This window comes from Calypte anna, chromosome 4A (genome assembly GCF_003957555.1).
Source record: "Calypte anna isolate BGI_N300 chromosome 4A, bCalAnn1_v1.p, whole genome shotgun sequence".
Classification (NCBI taxonomy): domain Eukaryota; kingdom Metazoa; phylum Chordata; class Aves; order Apodiformes; family Trochilidae; genus Calypte; species Calypte anna.
Genome location: NC_044248.1, coordinates 3118984 through 3132857, shown reverse-complemented (window position 1 = coordinate 3132857; position 13874 = coordinate 3118984). Strand labels below are relative to the sequence as shown.

The following is a 13874-nucleotide window of genomic DNA, read 5'->3' as shown; positions in this document are numbered from 1 at the left end:
TTCCAGTGTCTGAAGACGCTGTGTGCACAAAAGAAAAGAGTGTTAGCCAAGGTAGGTGACACACCAGGTTTTGGAGCCCTAAAAGCCACGCATCTATCTGTGAATAAAAGGAAGAAATCCCTTAAGAGTGACAGACAGCCAGAAGACTTCCTTTGGCATCTTACATAATACTGACTTTCCTCAGGCTGCTATGGGTTCATTTATTTGAGAAATGTGAGGTGCTGGTGCAGAGCTGAAAAGGCCATTATTATTTCCCCAATTAAGGAGTGTAATTAGTACTCCGGTGTGCTGCCTTTGTCGTATTTTCAGTCTCGCAGTGGCCCATTTTTAACCCGTCTACTATGCTAAAAATGTTGCTCTTTCATTACCCTACGACTGCATAAACAATTCAGGAATAAAATTTTCCGGGCTCCTGAGGACTTCACCCTCCTAACACCAACCCTCAACGCCATCAACCTTCTCAAGAGTTTCCCTCCGGAGGGGCTTTCATCGAGCGGCGACACCAACTTCTTTATTTCCTAACTTCGCCCCTCATGAGTCGCGAAGGATCTTTTTTAAAAACGAAACAAAACAAAAACACCTCACATGACCCGAAAATAATTAAATAACACCGCCACACTCCCCACTCATTATCCCCTGGTTTCCTCCTTCGCATTCCACCCCCGGCTCTGGGTGTTTCCGTCGTTCCCACACAGCCGAGGGGACCGGGGTGGCTCCCGCCGCCAGCTCGCTGAGGGAAGTCGGGAGGGAACCCACGGCCCGTAGGCACAGCACGGCATGTCCCGGCGCCTCTCCATTTTCCCTCGCCGTTCCGCCGGCCCTCACAGGCGTTTTGCCCGCCGGACGGTGACTTTCAAACGCCTTTACCCGCCCCTTTTCTCCTCAGGCGTCCCCAGGACACCGCGGCGCTGCCCGCCGGCGGGCGGAGCCGTACAACCAGGGCAAAGGGACATTCACCACCCCCCTGCTTCCCCGCCATGGAGCCGCCTGGCTGCAGCCCAGACACGGGGACGGAGTCTCCCTCGCTCGCCGCCGCGGAGATCGCTGCTCACCCCTTCCCCGCCCCGCGGCAAACCCTCCTCCTCCCCTTCCCCGGTTACCCCCCCCCACCCATACATCCCGACCCGTTCTGCCGGGCGCCGGGATCCGGGCGGAAGGATACGGGGAGGAGCCTGCGGCACGGTCCGCCGGGGCGCTGAGTCCTGTTGCCGGGTGACGGAGCGCCCGGCCCGGCCCCCCCTCTCCTTCCCTCCCTCCTTTCCCTCCCTCTCCGTGGCGCTGGAGCCGCCGCCGCTGCTGCTGCTGCCGCCGCCGCCGGTTTACGTAACGCCTCCCAGGGCAGGTCCCGGCTCCGTCCCGCCCGCCTCACTCGGGGACGGCAGCAGCGGGACGGAGTCCGCCGCCTCCTCCGGCTGCCAGAGGCCCCAGGGCCCCGCTCCGCGCCGCCACGGCAGGTAAATACCCGCCGCGGGCCCGGGGAGCAGAAGGAGGGGCAAGGGATGGAGGGAGGGAGGGCGGCTGCCGCTCTACCCGTGGCAACGGGAGGACGGAACCGGGAGGCAGCGGGCGGACCCCCTCCTCTCCCCTCCGCACTCGCTTCTCGTTCCTTCCCGCCGCTGCGCTGAGGGACGGGCGGGCTCGGCCCCCGGGGAGCGCCAGGCCGGTGGTTTAAGGCCCGGTGTCGGAGGCCCGCGCCGGCCCGCTCTCTCCTCCCCTCTCCGCTAACAGCCCGGGAAGAGGAGGAGTTGGGCCGGGCCTGACCGGGAGCTTGGAGGATGATTTCCTGGGACGGAGCTTCCCGCTGCTCGGTTGCTTCTGCCGCAGCGCGGGGGAAGCGTGCCGGGGGGGAGAGGGGAGGAAGCGCGGCGGCGGGAGGAGAGGGGCCGGGGAGGGGGTGACAGGAGAGCGAGGGGCCGGGCGGGGGGGGGGCTGGCTGCGGGCCGGCGGCGAGGCAGGGCTCGGGGGCGGGGCCGGGGGCCCGACCGGGGTGCACCGGTCCGAGCTCCTGCCTGGGAGCTGAGCCCTCCCCGGGTCCCGTCATCCCCCCCTCTCCACCGCCGCCGCCGCGCTACTCCATCCCCGCCCGGCCCCTGGGGTCCCAGCGTCAGGTGAGCGACTTGAGGCGGGAGGGACTTGAGGCGGGAGCCGGGGCTGCCGTTCTTAAGGGCCGGGTGACGCCCGGGAGGTGATGAGGAGGAGGAAGGAGAGGAAGGCGGCTCTCAGCACCCGCCCGGTCTTAGGTGCCGGGTTGCGCCGGTGTCACCCGGCGGAGCGGACGGGAGAAGCGGCGGATGCGGCGGCGCTTCGGGGTCAGGGTTGCGAGAGCCTGAGCCGGGCAGCCCTTTCCCTGCCCTGCCTGACCCTGAGGTGGAAATGACACCGCTTCCCCCCTTCCTCCCCGCCTCCCCTGGGCTGCTGCCATCCATGCCTGGCCGGGCTGCGGGCATGGCTCACGCCGTGACCTTTCATCCTCTGCGTGATCGTACAAAGCTCAGACAGCGGCCGCTGCCCGCTCAGGAGGAGCCGGGAGGCGGCTCCGAACTCTTCGGGCTGGATGGAAACCGGGATGCGGCTGTAGGGCTTGGACCCCTGGAGCCCATCTCTTGGGACTCGCTCCCCTCTTTTTTTTTTTTTTTTTTTTCCTTTTTGAGCAGCATTGTCCTTTAGGGCCTATTGAAGGCAAAAAGGCGGATAGAAAGGCTCTGGCTGCTGCTTGAGGAGGAGGAGCTGGGCTGATAGGAGAGTGATGGGCTCCGCAGCCTATGGCCGCTCCGAGCTGGGCGGGCCCGGCGGGGCTGCAGCCGCTGGAAGGCGGTGGGAGGGAAGGGGAAGGGGAGGAGAAGGGGGGGGGACGGGACACGGCAAGGTTTGGCGAAGGTTACAGCTGAATGCAGAAGTGACAGAAACTGAGGCTTCATTCCAGCGAACTCATCTTCTGGTCCTGGCGCCTCTCTTAAAAAAAAATGAGCATTCTTTAAGGCGAAACTTTGAGCAAAGCGAAAGTGCGGTGTTTTTTGGGTTTTTTTTCCTTTTTTGTCTTTGTTTTAATTACTCATTGCACTGACACCGATTTGAAGGGTAAAGGTAGTCCAGATTGCTTGTCCTTTCGAATAAAAGACATGCCTATATCCCAGTGTTTCCCACATATAAGTAATGCAGGTTGTAATTGACTGTCTTGGGATCAGAGGACACTGGGACAAGGGCTTGGTTTTCCTCATGCAAACCCTTTTACATGGGTAGGTTTTTTACCTGCACACCATATATCACTTGTGTGTTCTGGGATGAGGTGGGCGTTGTAGGTCAGATTGGGTGTCTCAGCTGTCAGAAGTGAGCTGGTGATGATTCAGTAGATAACTCTGTAGAACAAACTACTTCACTGCAGTGCTTAAATCCCAAGTATTGCAGGCTTCTCACAAGTCATGGGAGTCTTGGAATTGACATTTCCCTTCATTGTTTGAGGCAAAATAACCACTTTAAAATACGTGCAAGTTGAGGCATCTAACTGTACGGATTTTATTTTGTCCTAATCCTCCATCTGCTGTTTCTTGTCGATATGGATATGCTAAAATGGTAGTGTACAGCCTCTCCCTTCCAATCAATAAAGCATATTGTGTCGGTCTCAGAGCCTTCTGTTTGGATGATTGAGGTAAAAGAGGGGATGGAGAATGTTCTTCATTTTCAAAGACTAAGAATTACAGGGGAAATCCTCATCTGTACACTCATCAGCAGTTTATATCCCCACCATATTCTGCTTAGCAGAAATTCCCACTCATACATTCACATAACTTTGCCAGTTCGTTTCTTCTGTGTGCTGGGGGTAAATGGGTCTTTGACACCACATCCTCTACAGATTTGGATTGGATACATGACCCTGGAGCTTTTCTGCTCATTAATTAATTAATGGGGAATTAATAGGAAAGGGCAGAGAGATGCATATGGAACCCAAGAGGAAAAATTGGAGGCCTTGAACTCCTCGTGTTACCTTCATACACTGATTTCATAGTCTCTGTTTCCCAGTGCTTGTGTTGTTGTTGCTCTTCCTTACTCTTCCAAGCAAGAGAAATTCCATAGGGGTAAAATGATGCCAGCATTTTCCTTTGCTGTGCATTCTAGCTCATTCTAGTTAGGAGCCCCTTCTTATTTCCCCTTCTTGAGCATGTTCTAGGTGAACAGGTGGAATGAAGAAAGCCAAGACAGTGGCTTCATGCTTAGTCTAGGGGAGTTTTCTGTGGAATTTTATTGAATTTTAGGAATAGTCCTGTAGACTCATAATAGACTCTCTACTTAGCTAGAACCCTAGCAAAATCATCTATCAGTTTGCAGCTTCTTCAAGATTGGTAAAAAAAGGTACAAAATCTGTGATGATGGTTTTTGAAAATATTAAATATTTCTTTTAAAATCATCTAAATATTATGTGTTCAAAATACAACTTGAGCTTTTTTTTGTTTTGTTTTGTTTTTTTGTAGCCTAGGGTTTTCTGTGGTTTTAGAATGTAAGAAACCCCTGTTCCTTTTTATTCCTTTGCAGCGATGTCCCAGTATAGGTTGGGGGCTGACCTGCTGGAGAGCAGTGTAGGTGAAAGAGACCTGGGGGTCCTGGTAGACAAGAAGATGACCATGAGCCAGCAATGTGCCCTTGTGGCCAAGAAGGCCAATGGCATCCTGGGGTGCATTAGAAAGGGTGTGGTTAGTAGGTCAAGAGAGGTTCTCCTCCCCCTCTATTCTGCATTGGTGAGGCCGCACCTGGAGTATTGTGTCCAGTTCTGGGCCCCTCAGTTCAAGAAGGACAGGGAAGTGCTTGAAAGAGTCCAGCGCAGAGCTACTAAGATGATTAAGGGAGTGGAACATCTCCCTTATGAGGAAAGGCTGAGGGAGCTGGGTCTCTTTAGTTTGGAGAAAAGGAGACTGAGGGGTGACCTCATCAATGTTGTCAAATATGTAAGGGGTGAGTGTCAGGGAGATGGAGTTAGGCTTTTCTCAGTGGTGACCAGTGATAGGACAAGGGGTAATGGGTGTAAATTGGAGCACAGGAGGTTCAAGTTGAATATTCGAGGGAATTTTTTTTCCTGTAAGGGTGACAGAGCCCTGGAACAGGCTGCCCAGGGGGGTCGTGGAGTCTCCTTCACTGGAGACATTCAAAACCCGCCTGGACACGTTCCTATGCGAGGTGCTCTAGGTGGCCCTGCTCTGGCAGGGGGGGTTGGACTAGATGATCTTTCGAGGTCCCTTCCAACCCCTAGGATTCTATGATTCTATGAAAAGCATTTATAGCACAGGTTTCATACCTGTCTGATGGATAATGTAAAGCCCCTAAAATTGTACAGTGGTAATAACAACCCATAGCTAATGACTAAAAATAACAACTTATTACTGTAATAAGATGAATAACAATGTCTGGTAAAGCAGAATGTGATGAAGACAGCAAGACTTAAAATTCCTGTAGCCTGTGAGATGTAGCAGGAGCTATTCCAGTTATCTGCAGTGCTGGTGGAGCTTGGAATCCCTGAGATCTCCTGGAAGGTATTTAATGTGCCCTGTTTATTGGGATAGTTAATTCTGTATTGTGGAACAGAGATTGGAATCCTTCATTTTAGTCCAAGAACCAGTGGTAGAGTGGTCAGGTAATTTAGAAAGGTGATTAGAGAAAGAAGTTGTGTCTCTGCCCCCTGATCCACCCCACTTTTTTTTTTTCCCAGTAAAGTCAACTCCATGTTACAAAATAAAAGTGTTCAAATAAATATTTGAATGCTTACTTACATTTCAGATAAAAAAGAAAACGTGCTGGCAGAGAAACAAATGGATTTTTGTAATTTGGAAATATCAGAATATTAATAAATTTATTAATATTAAATTATCAGAATTTTAAAAGGGAGAAGCACTAGCTAACAGCAGGACTCTTGGGATGGTTTAGTAGAAAAAGATCTCCATGAATTGTCATATTTTTACTAAAAAGCATCTTGTTCTGCTTTCCAGAAACTTGATTGGGTGCATTTATCATGAATGCTGAGAGCCTGAATGTGAATTTTCTTGGTCCATGGTCGTGGCTGGGGGCACATTCAATACAAATCTTATTCTTTCACAAGCTTCTTGCTAGAAGTTATTTCTTCAGCTATATTGGGAGCTATTGAATATTTGTAATTTTTAATCTGCTCTTTCCTTTATAATATTGCATCCAAGTGTTTTGATTTACCTGCATAAAGCTATTCATTATTTCTACATCACTTAGATTCTCTTCCTAACTTGGCTTCTCTATGTCCACCTTGGTATCTGTCTTTCCAAGAGTTTTATTTCTAAGGCAGTAGTGTGGAAATGTCAATTACAAAGGTTTTAAATGACTTTTTCACTGTTGTGATATTCTGTGTAATAGATGGATTATATCCTGCTTAGTTTGGGCAGTCTGTGCTCAGGTTTGCTAAGATGATTTTCCTTTTAATAGAATTTGGGGGAATGTTTAAGTATCTCTCTTATTGTATTGTGGAGGAAATTTTGAATCTGCTTTAGTTGTCTTATTCTAGAAGGGATTGCATGTAAAGAGTTAATACTATGTGCAAAAAAAACCCCAAAACTTGTTAATAAATAAAAATAAATTGCAACAGGGATTTAATCTGGATATTTCTGTGATCTTGTAATTTTCAAAAATCTACTCTTAGTTACTATTAAGTTTATGTGAGGAACAGGATCTGCTGGGTAGAACTCTGGGCTGGGATTGAGGAGATCTCTGGGTTTTTTCTCAGTTTCATCTTAAAGTTCCTGTGTTCAAGATGCTGGATGGAGAGGAGGAGCTGTTATGCCTTTTTGGGGTCATTAAATTGTTGCATTGCAGAAGAGGTTTTGCATCTGTAGACTGTGGAAGAAAGGAAAGAAGAGAAAAAGGCCAAGGGGTAGCTGAAGGTTAGGAAAAAAATGAAGCCATTTTTCCTCAGTTTCTGCAGTTTTAACATCAGAGCTGAGCTGCAAGATACTCTCTGCAAGGTTATTCCAGGTAGTGGTAGTTTCCTCAGGACTTAGATTGAAATAATCTTTGACAGCAAAGTGGGAACATGCACTGAAACATACCCAGAGTGATTAAGGAAGTTCTTCTGGTCATTTAGCTTGTGTCTGATGTGCTTTTTAAGCAAATGAGACTAATAAAAAACTTAGAGAAAAAAGGCTGCTCGAAGCCTCACTAATGAAGGAATCAGTAATGCATATTGCTGCCATTGGGTGAATAATGAACTATTAGCTCTAAATCTTTGTGACACTGTAAGTTGTCCTGACACACTTGAGGAAAAGCTGAAGACTCAGTGGCTGAGGGGAGTGCAACATTAAAACAGCAAATTTAGGGCACTGGAATTCTTGGATTCTCCATCCCTGGAGATATTTCAAAAGAGACTGGATGTGGCACTGAGTGCCATGGGCTGGGAACCACGGGGGGAGTGGATCAAGGGTTGGACTTGATGATCTCTGAGGTCCCTTCCAACCCAGCCAATTCTAGGATTCTATGAATGTCTTAAAAGAAGCTGTCAGCTTCCAGTGATTTGTCTGTTGCTTACTTTGGGAATTAAGGAAAAACTGACTGATTCAGGAGATTTTAATTCTGCTGGCTGGAGGTAATGACTTGCAAATTACCTAAAGGTTGCTGTTGGGTGACTTCCATTCTCCTGGTTCTGTCTTCTGGGGTAGAAGTTCACTCTGCTGCTTGTTCAACATTGCTCCTCACAGTGAAACTGGTTTTTTTTTACTTATTTTATTGAAATCTTCATAGTTGTTTTGCTGGAAGTCACCTTGAAGAGTGTGGGATGCCCTGAGAGTTACACGTTTTTCTGTAAATCCAGATTACTTCAGTTTTCATATTTACATGGATCATTTTTTTTTTTCTTTGCTGAACAGGATCCAGGATGTCTTATCAGCTTGAGAGAAACCTCAGGGTTCCAGTTTTTAGTAACTTTGTTCTTGAGTTGTGAAAGAAGTGCCTTGGTTAAAAGCACAGTGACTTCCTTGGAGAGAAGCAATAAGTTGCTGACCTGCTGTGTTTGTAAGAGCTTTTCTGGTGATGGTTGTTAAATATTTTGCTTTGTAGTAAAGGAAGATTTCCAGTTGTCACTTGAAGTAGCAAACAGCAACATTTATAATTTTAAAAGTAGTGTTGACCTGTCCTTCCTGTTCTATGTGTAAACCTTTTTTCAAAGTAAGCAATCCCATTTGTAAGCAAGGTACTTAATCCTGGAAGTAGAGATATGGCAACACATCTCACCATTGTTTTAATAGAAAAATAAGCAGAAAAAGTTGTTTACCTGACAGTCTTACAACACAAACTGAACAAACATTGCCTACACAAATGCTAAAAGATATATATATTTATATAATCTATATATTCTGTCCTGGGAATTGTTATTCTGCTCAAAATTGCAGTTTCCTACTTCTTATCTCAATTTTAGAAGTACATAGAACTTTGCTTTCTAACATTTTGGATTAGAGGCAGTGGAAATGGAGGAGAAAAGCATTTAAAACAATTTCCTTTGGATCTGTGCTGCATTGTCAGTGCTGCAAACTTGGGATCTTCTCTGCTGAAGCCACAGAGCTTGCAAATTCAACTTGACAGAAGATTTTGTGACTACTGAGCCTCTGGTGGCTGACACATATTTTACATTTATACACTGTTATTAAGGAAAATAGTCATCTCTGTGACTTCCAGGTGAGGTTATGACAACATTTGATAGTGAAAAGAACTCTTGAATAGACCATATAGTAAGGGAATGTTTGTATTTATTTTAAAAACCTTCATGAGGTTATTTTAAAGCTTTCAAAAAGGTAGCAATTAATTCTTCAGCTTGCAGACCAGGGATAGAAAACTTCAGTAGTGAGCATTCAGAGCAGACCTTCATCCAAATTGAAGAATAAAAGAAAGGAAAATCTAGAGTGTGGCCATTAACTAGTTAGATGTTTATTAATAGCTGAATTAACAACTTTGTAATTTAAATCACTGCTTAAATGGCTTTAAATGGGCTGCATCTTTGGGATTCATAATTCATTCTTCTTCTCCCTCCCCAACTGGAAGAAGCAATGTATGGCTAAGAATATATTGTATATTAATAGAAATAAATCTTGTATGGATGGAGTAGAAGAGTTTAGGCAGGGCTGTTGGTGCTGCAGTAGTTTTCCAGCTGATGTGGAGAGCCCTGAATATTTTATCAGGGAGGGGATTCCTTTTGTGCCTGGGGGGCTGGTGGCTGTGAAACTGGGATCAAGGCTGGTTGAATGGACACCCAGGTAATTTACCACTCAGTCCTCCAAGCCTTTGGAATCCCTCTTGGGAAGGGAGTTAAAAAGCAGGCAAATAGCTGTTAGTTACAGGTAGGTTGAGTTGCTCTAAAAGTTGGTTAAAGTGAAGGCATCAGGAAGGAGAAGTGATCAAGGGACTTGAGAGCATCTCTTTCTGTTAGTTGGCTGCATCCTCCCCTGTGGTGTTCAGGATGTGGACAGGTTGGTCCAGAGGAGAGCCAAGGGAATGATCAGAGGACTGGAGGAGCTGGAATTGGAGGAGAGGCTGAGAAACTGGGTTTGTTCAGCCTTGGGAAGAGGAGGCTTAGGGGAGACCTTATTGTGATATTCCAGGACTTAAAGGGGGCTACAAATCAGCTGGAGACTCCCCAGGGAGTCACCTGGACAGGACAAGGGGCAATGGGCACAAGGTGCTCCTGGGCAGATTCCCATTGGACACAAGAGGGAAATTTTTCCCCCTGAGGACAGTCAGACCTTGGGATGGTCTCCCAGGGGAAGGGGGGGATTCCCCCACTTTGGGAAGTTTGAAGTTTCAGCTCTCTGGGGTGCTGAGAGATCTCAGAGAAACAATAATATCAGAAGGGTTGGAGCAGGGGATCCTTGAAGTCCCTTCCACCCTGGCACTCTGGGATTCTATGATATATTCTAGGAACTAGACAGTAAATGCAGTGAGATACAAATAGTAGAAAGCTTACAGATTTCACATGCCCAGAGCCCTGAAGATAAATGTCTCAGTGAGCTTAAAATGTGTGTATCCTATTTGGCCTTAGTTACACTTGGGTTTTATTACCTCCACTTGTATTTCCTTAAACCTGAGGGAGAATTCCTGAAGTCTGATGGTGATCATCAGTGATGTGCTGTGTATTGCTTGTAATGATACAGCTTGGGATAAACAGTGTTCCTGTGAAGAGTCTCCTGGCACAGAGAAAAAAAAAAAAAAGGAAAAAAAAGAAAAAAAAAAAAAGACTTTCTTCTCTGGAGAGCTATTTCTGCCCAGACCCTCTCAGCCCTGTAGCAGTCCATCCAAGCTATCTCTGTCCAACAGACCTGAAGGGCAGAGAATGAGATTTTTGGCACTGGTTCTGATGCTCAGTTTTAAACTGAAGAACTTAAATCTTACCAATGCCTTCAGTGGTAAAAATAAATGTGACAGAACAGTCTGAAACCTGATGTTGGTCATCCTGAAATGACACCAGTGGTTGGGGAGTGCTATATAAGTACAAGCTGAGGCAACATCTACATGTTTGAGGTGTACACACATTTCCTTCTGCAGTAGCACTCATGGTTTCTCTTGGTTTCTCCACATTTTGGTAAACCATAATATTCCAGGTTTTTGCTTTACTCCTTGGCCTCTCTGTTACCAAGCTTGAAGCAACCTGTAATTTCTTTATCATCCCCAGGCTGCTTTTGTGGTGGATTCTGGTGGGTTTGAGGCTTGCTGAAGGAACAGTTGGATGGGTCAGTAGGGAATCTTTGTAAAAATGTTGTATTTCTGGACCACTAGCCCAATAAAAATACTTCTTTCCATTTAGAACAAACTGTTCATCCCTGTAACCCTGCAGCTCATGGGTTAAGTAAGGCTGAGAGTGCCAGAAAGAGACTGGGAGAAAGAGCAGAAGATGCTGCTGGTGGTGTTGTTCTCTTGGTAGTTACTACTGGGATAAAAACCATCATTTCGGTGCTTTACAAGCTGGTCCCTGTGCTGGCAGTAGTGGTAATTAGTTATATGCAGAATTATTTTAGGTTAATTTTTACTGTGAACAAATATTCACTTAAATTCCTTAGATGCTGGTTTGCATTTCTAAACTTACAAAAATTGCCCTATTTCTAAGTTAAATGATGTCTATACATTTGTCTTTTTTAGATAGTATATAAAAAATTGTATTCTCATTTAAGTAAAGGAATAAAATTTTGTTCAAACACCAGTCTTAAGCAAGCGTGAAATGTATTTAAAATCCAGTCTAGACAGTAAGAAAAATAAACTGAAAAAAAAATGCCTCATGGCAATTTATATGCATTGTTTTTTAAGAAAAGAATGGAATTATTAGGACTGTATTGGTAGCTGGATAACCTTGTTTGGACAAATCTTAAGAAAATAATGTAAATTATTTTGTTGCCATAGTTGATAGCCAGGAATTTGAAATCAGTGAAGCTCTTTGAGTCCTCTCTCTGTTCAGACAGAATCAGGGATTCACCATGGCTGGAAAAGCCCTTCAGGATCATAGAGCCCAACACCACCTTAACTACTAAATCACCAGTAACTAAATCATCATTAACCACTAAGTCACCAGTTTATAAATATCCTTCAAGTTCCCAAGTTTGTTCACAGTTTGAAGGTTTTTTGTAAGCTCTTCTTGGAATGAATACTGACATTTTTGTGCTTACATTTGTCTCAAACAACTGCACAAGAAGCTGTGGTCCCAGAAACTGGTTTATTAGTCAGGTTTGATTTTGTCAGGAATGATCTGTGCTCCTTTACCCTTGTTGGAATAGAAGCAGTGGCTATGTGCAGTGTAGTCATTTTATTTTTTAATGCATCTTGAACACTGAGTTTTGAGCTCCTCAGTTTCCAGTGATGCCATGAAACAGCAATATTTCTGTCTTAAAGGTAAAATTTTCTTCCTAAATAACCAAAATGCCTAATGAACATGTTCTGCAAAACTTATCAGCTATTAGGGCTTATTAATTAAGATTTTTCCTCTTTCATCTTGCCTTTTTCCCCCACTTACAAACAGCTCATTTTCCTTACCTTTCATTTCATTTTTGTTTTCAGAAAGTGAATATTCAGCTTCCTGAGAATTTTGGGTCTTGGCTATGGAGCTGAACTCCCACTTTACCCTCAGCCTTCCCTGTTATTTCTGCAGTCCCCATGGCTCAGAGTTTGCTCTCTGACAGGTCTGATGTTCTCTTACCTTCTCCCAAAGTTCCCATCTTAACATGTGCAGCTCTGTGAGCGCATCAGCAAATTCAACTCCTCCAGCTCCTTTTTCCTTGGTGTTTTGTGTTGGTTTTTAAGGGTTTTTGAATTATGGGGAACCTGAATGTTTTATAAGAACAGCTGTACTGGTTCAGACAAAGGCTTTGTCAAATCCACTACTTGTCTGCAGCAGCATCTCTGAGTGAGCTGTTAGGGACAAAAAAGATCAGGGAAGGTATAAATGATATATGTGATTCCTCTACTGAATACTGGCACTATTTTCAGGCTAGGGGATTTCCTGATGTGGTCTGTCTGGTTGGAAACTCTCAAGGGATCTCTCTTGTTCAGTTTTCTCTGAGCCCATCTAATCTTTTTCTTCTTTTTCCTTTTCTTTTTCCTTTTCTTTTTCCTTTTCTTTTTCCTTTTCTTTTCCTTTTCTTTTTCCTTTTCTTTTTCCTTTTCTTTTTCCTTTTCTTTTTCCTTTCTTTTTCCTTTTCTTTTTCCTTTTCTTTTTCCTTTCTTTTTCCTTTCTTTTTCCTTTCCTTTTCCTTTTCCTTTTCCTTTTCCTTTTCCTTTTCCTTTTCCTTTTCCTTTTCCTTTTCCTTTTCCTTTTCCTTTTCCTTTTCCTTTTCCTTTTCCTTTTCCTTTTCCTTTTCCCCTTTCCCTTTTCCTTTTCCTTTTCCCCTTTCCCTTTTCCTTTTCCTTTTCCTTTTCCTTTTCCTTTTCCTTTTCCCCTTTCCCTTTCCCTTTCCCTTTCCCTTTCCCTTTTTTTTCTTTTTTTTTTTTTTCTTTTTAAAAATTTTTTTAGGGTTTTTTGTTGGTTTTTTTTTATTTGAGTCTTCACTATCTTTTGGCAAAGAATTCCCAATCCCTGTTGTGTGAAGTTCTGTACATAACTGTCCCAAACTCATTGATACTTGCAGTTAAAAAAAATAGATGGACCAGTCAGTCTCTGGCTATGGAGAGGCACATCCTTGATATTACATGACCAATTTTACAATATTGTGGAAAAAATCAATTCAGTACATGAAGGTGACTTCTCTTTTCTTCTGTCATTTGCTCTTTTAACTGCTGGAGGGTTTGAGCCTATAGTTTCATGAAATACCTAACATACTGCTTTGGAAATAGATCCTAATTAATAGCACATGATCCACTGCTCTATGTATTAAAAGCATGAAGTTCTTCTTCCTCTTCTGTCTAATTTCAATGTCTATTCCAAATTTTGTTTGCTTTTTAATGTCTGGTCCAGTTTCCTAAGGTCCTTCTGCATTTTTTCAGTGATTTTGTGTTCACAGCCCTTGACATCTTGCTGTTGCTTGGTGGCTTCTTCATTCTTTTCCCCATGACATCTTCCAGTTCACTTCCAGCTTGGTTCAGCAGTGCAGGTTTTGGGGCAGAATCCTTCAGAATTCCCCTGTTTGGTTTTATCTCTGTTCTTTTTCTATGCTGACCTGAGTCAATGAAGGCTTATATGGTAGCTCTTGAATCCTTTGAGTAATTCCATTAAGCTTTTATACAGGATTAGCAGCTTCAGATTTTCATTTGGATAAGTGTTATGAAAATCAGCTTGCAGATTTACAAGGGGAAAAAGAAAATCCCACAATAACACCCAAAGGTTTCTGTCCAGGGGCCAGAATTACCTAGGACCACAGAAAAGACCTTCAAGAAGAAAAAGGTTGGAAAAGACCTTCAAGATC

At 44.8% G+C, this 13874-nt stretch overlaps 1 protein-coding gene across 3 annotated transcripts in view; it reads left to right on the top strand.

Moving 5' to 3' along the window:
• Positions 1–1179: 1179 nt before the first annotated feature.
• KIAA0232 (KIAA0232 ortholog) overlaps positions 1180–13874 on the top strand; it is a 65453-nt gene continuing 52758 nt past the window's right edge. Inside the window, exon 1 of one of the 3 annotated variants that reach the window (XM_030449971.1) lies at positions 1180–1454. The gene's annotated coding sequence lies outside the window, so the exon portion shown is untranslated. Of the gene's footprint in view, positions 1455–2001; positions 2109–13874 lie in introns of those variants that run through there. The other 2 variants (XM_030449969.1, XM_030449970.1) reach the window with 2 other exon arrangements.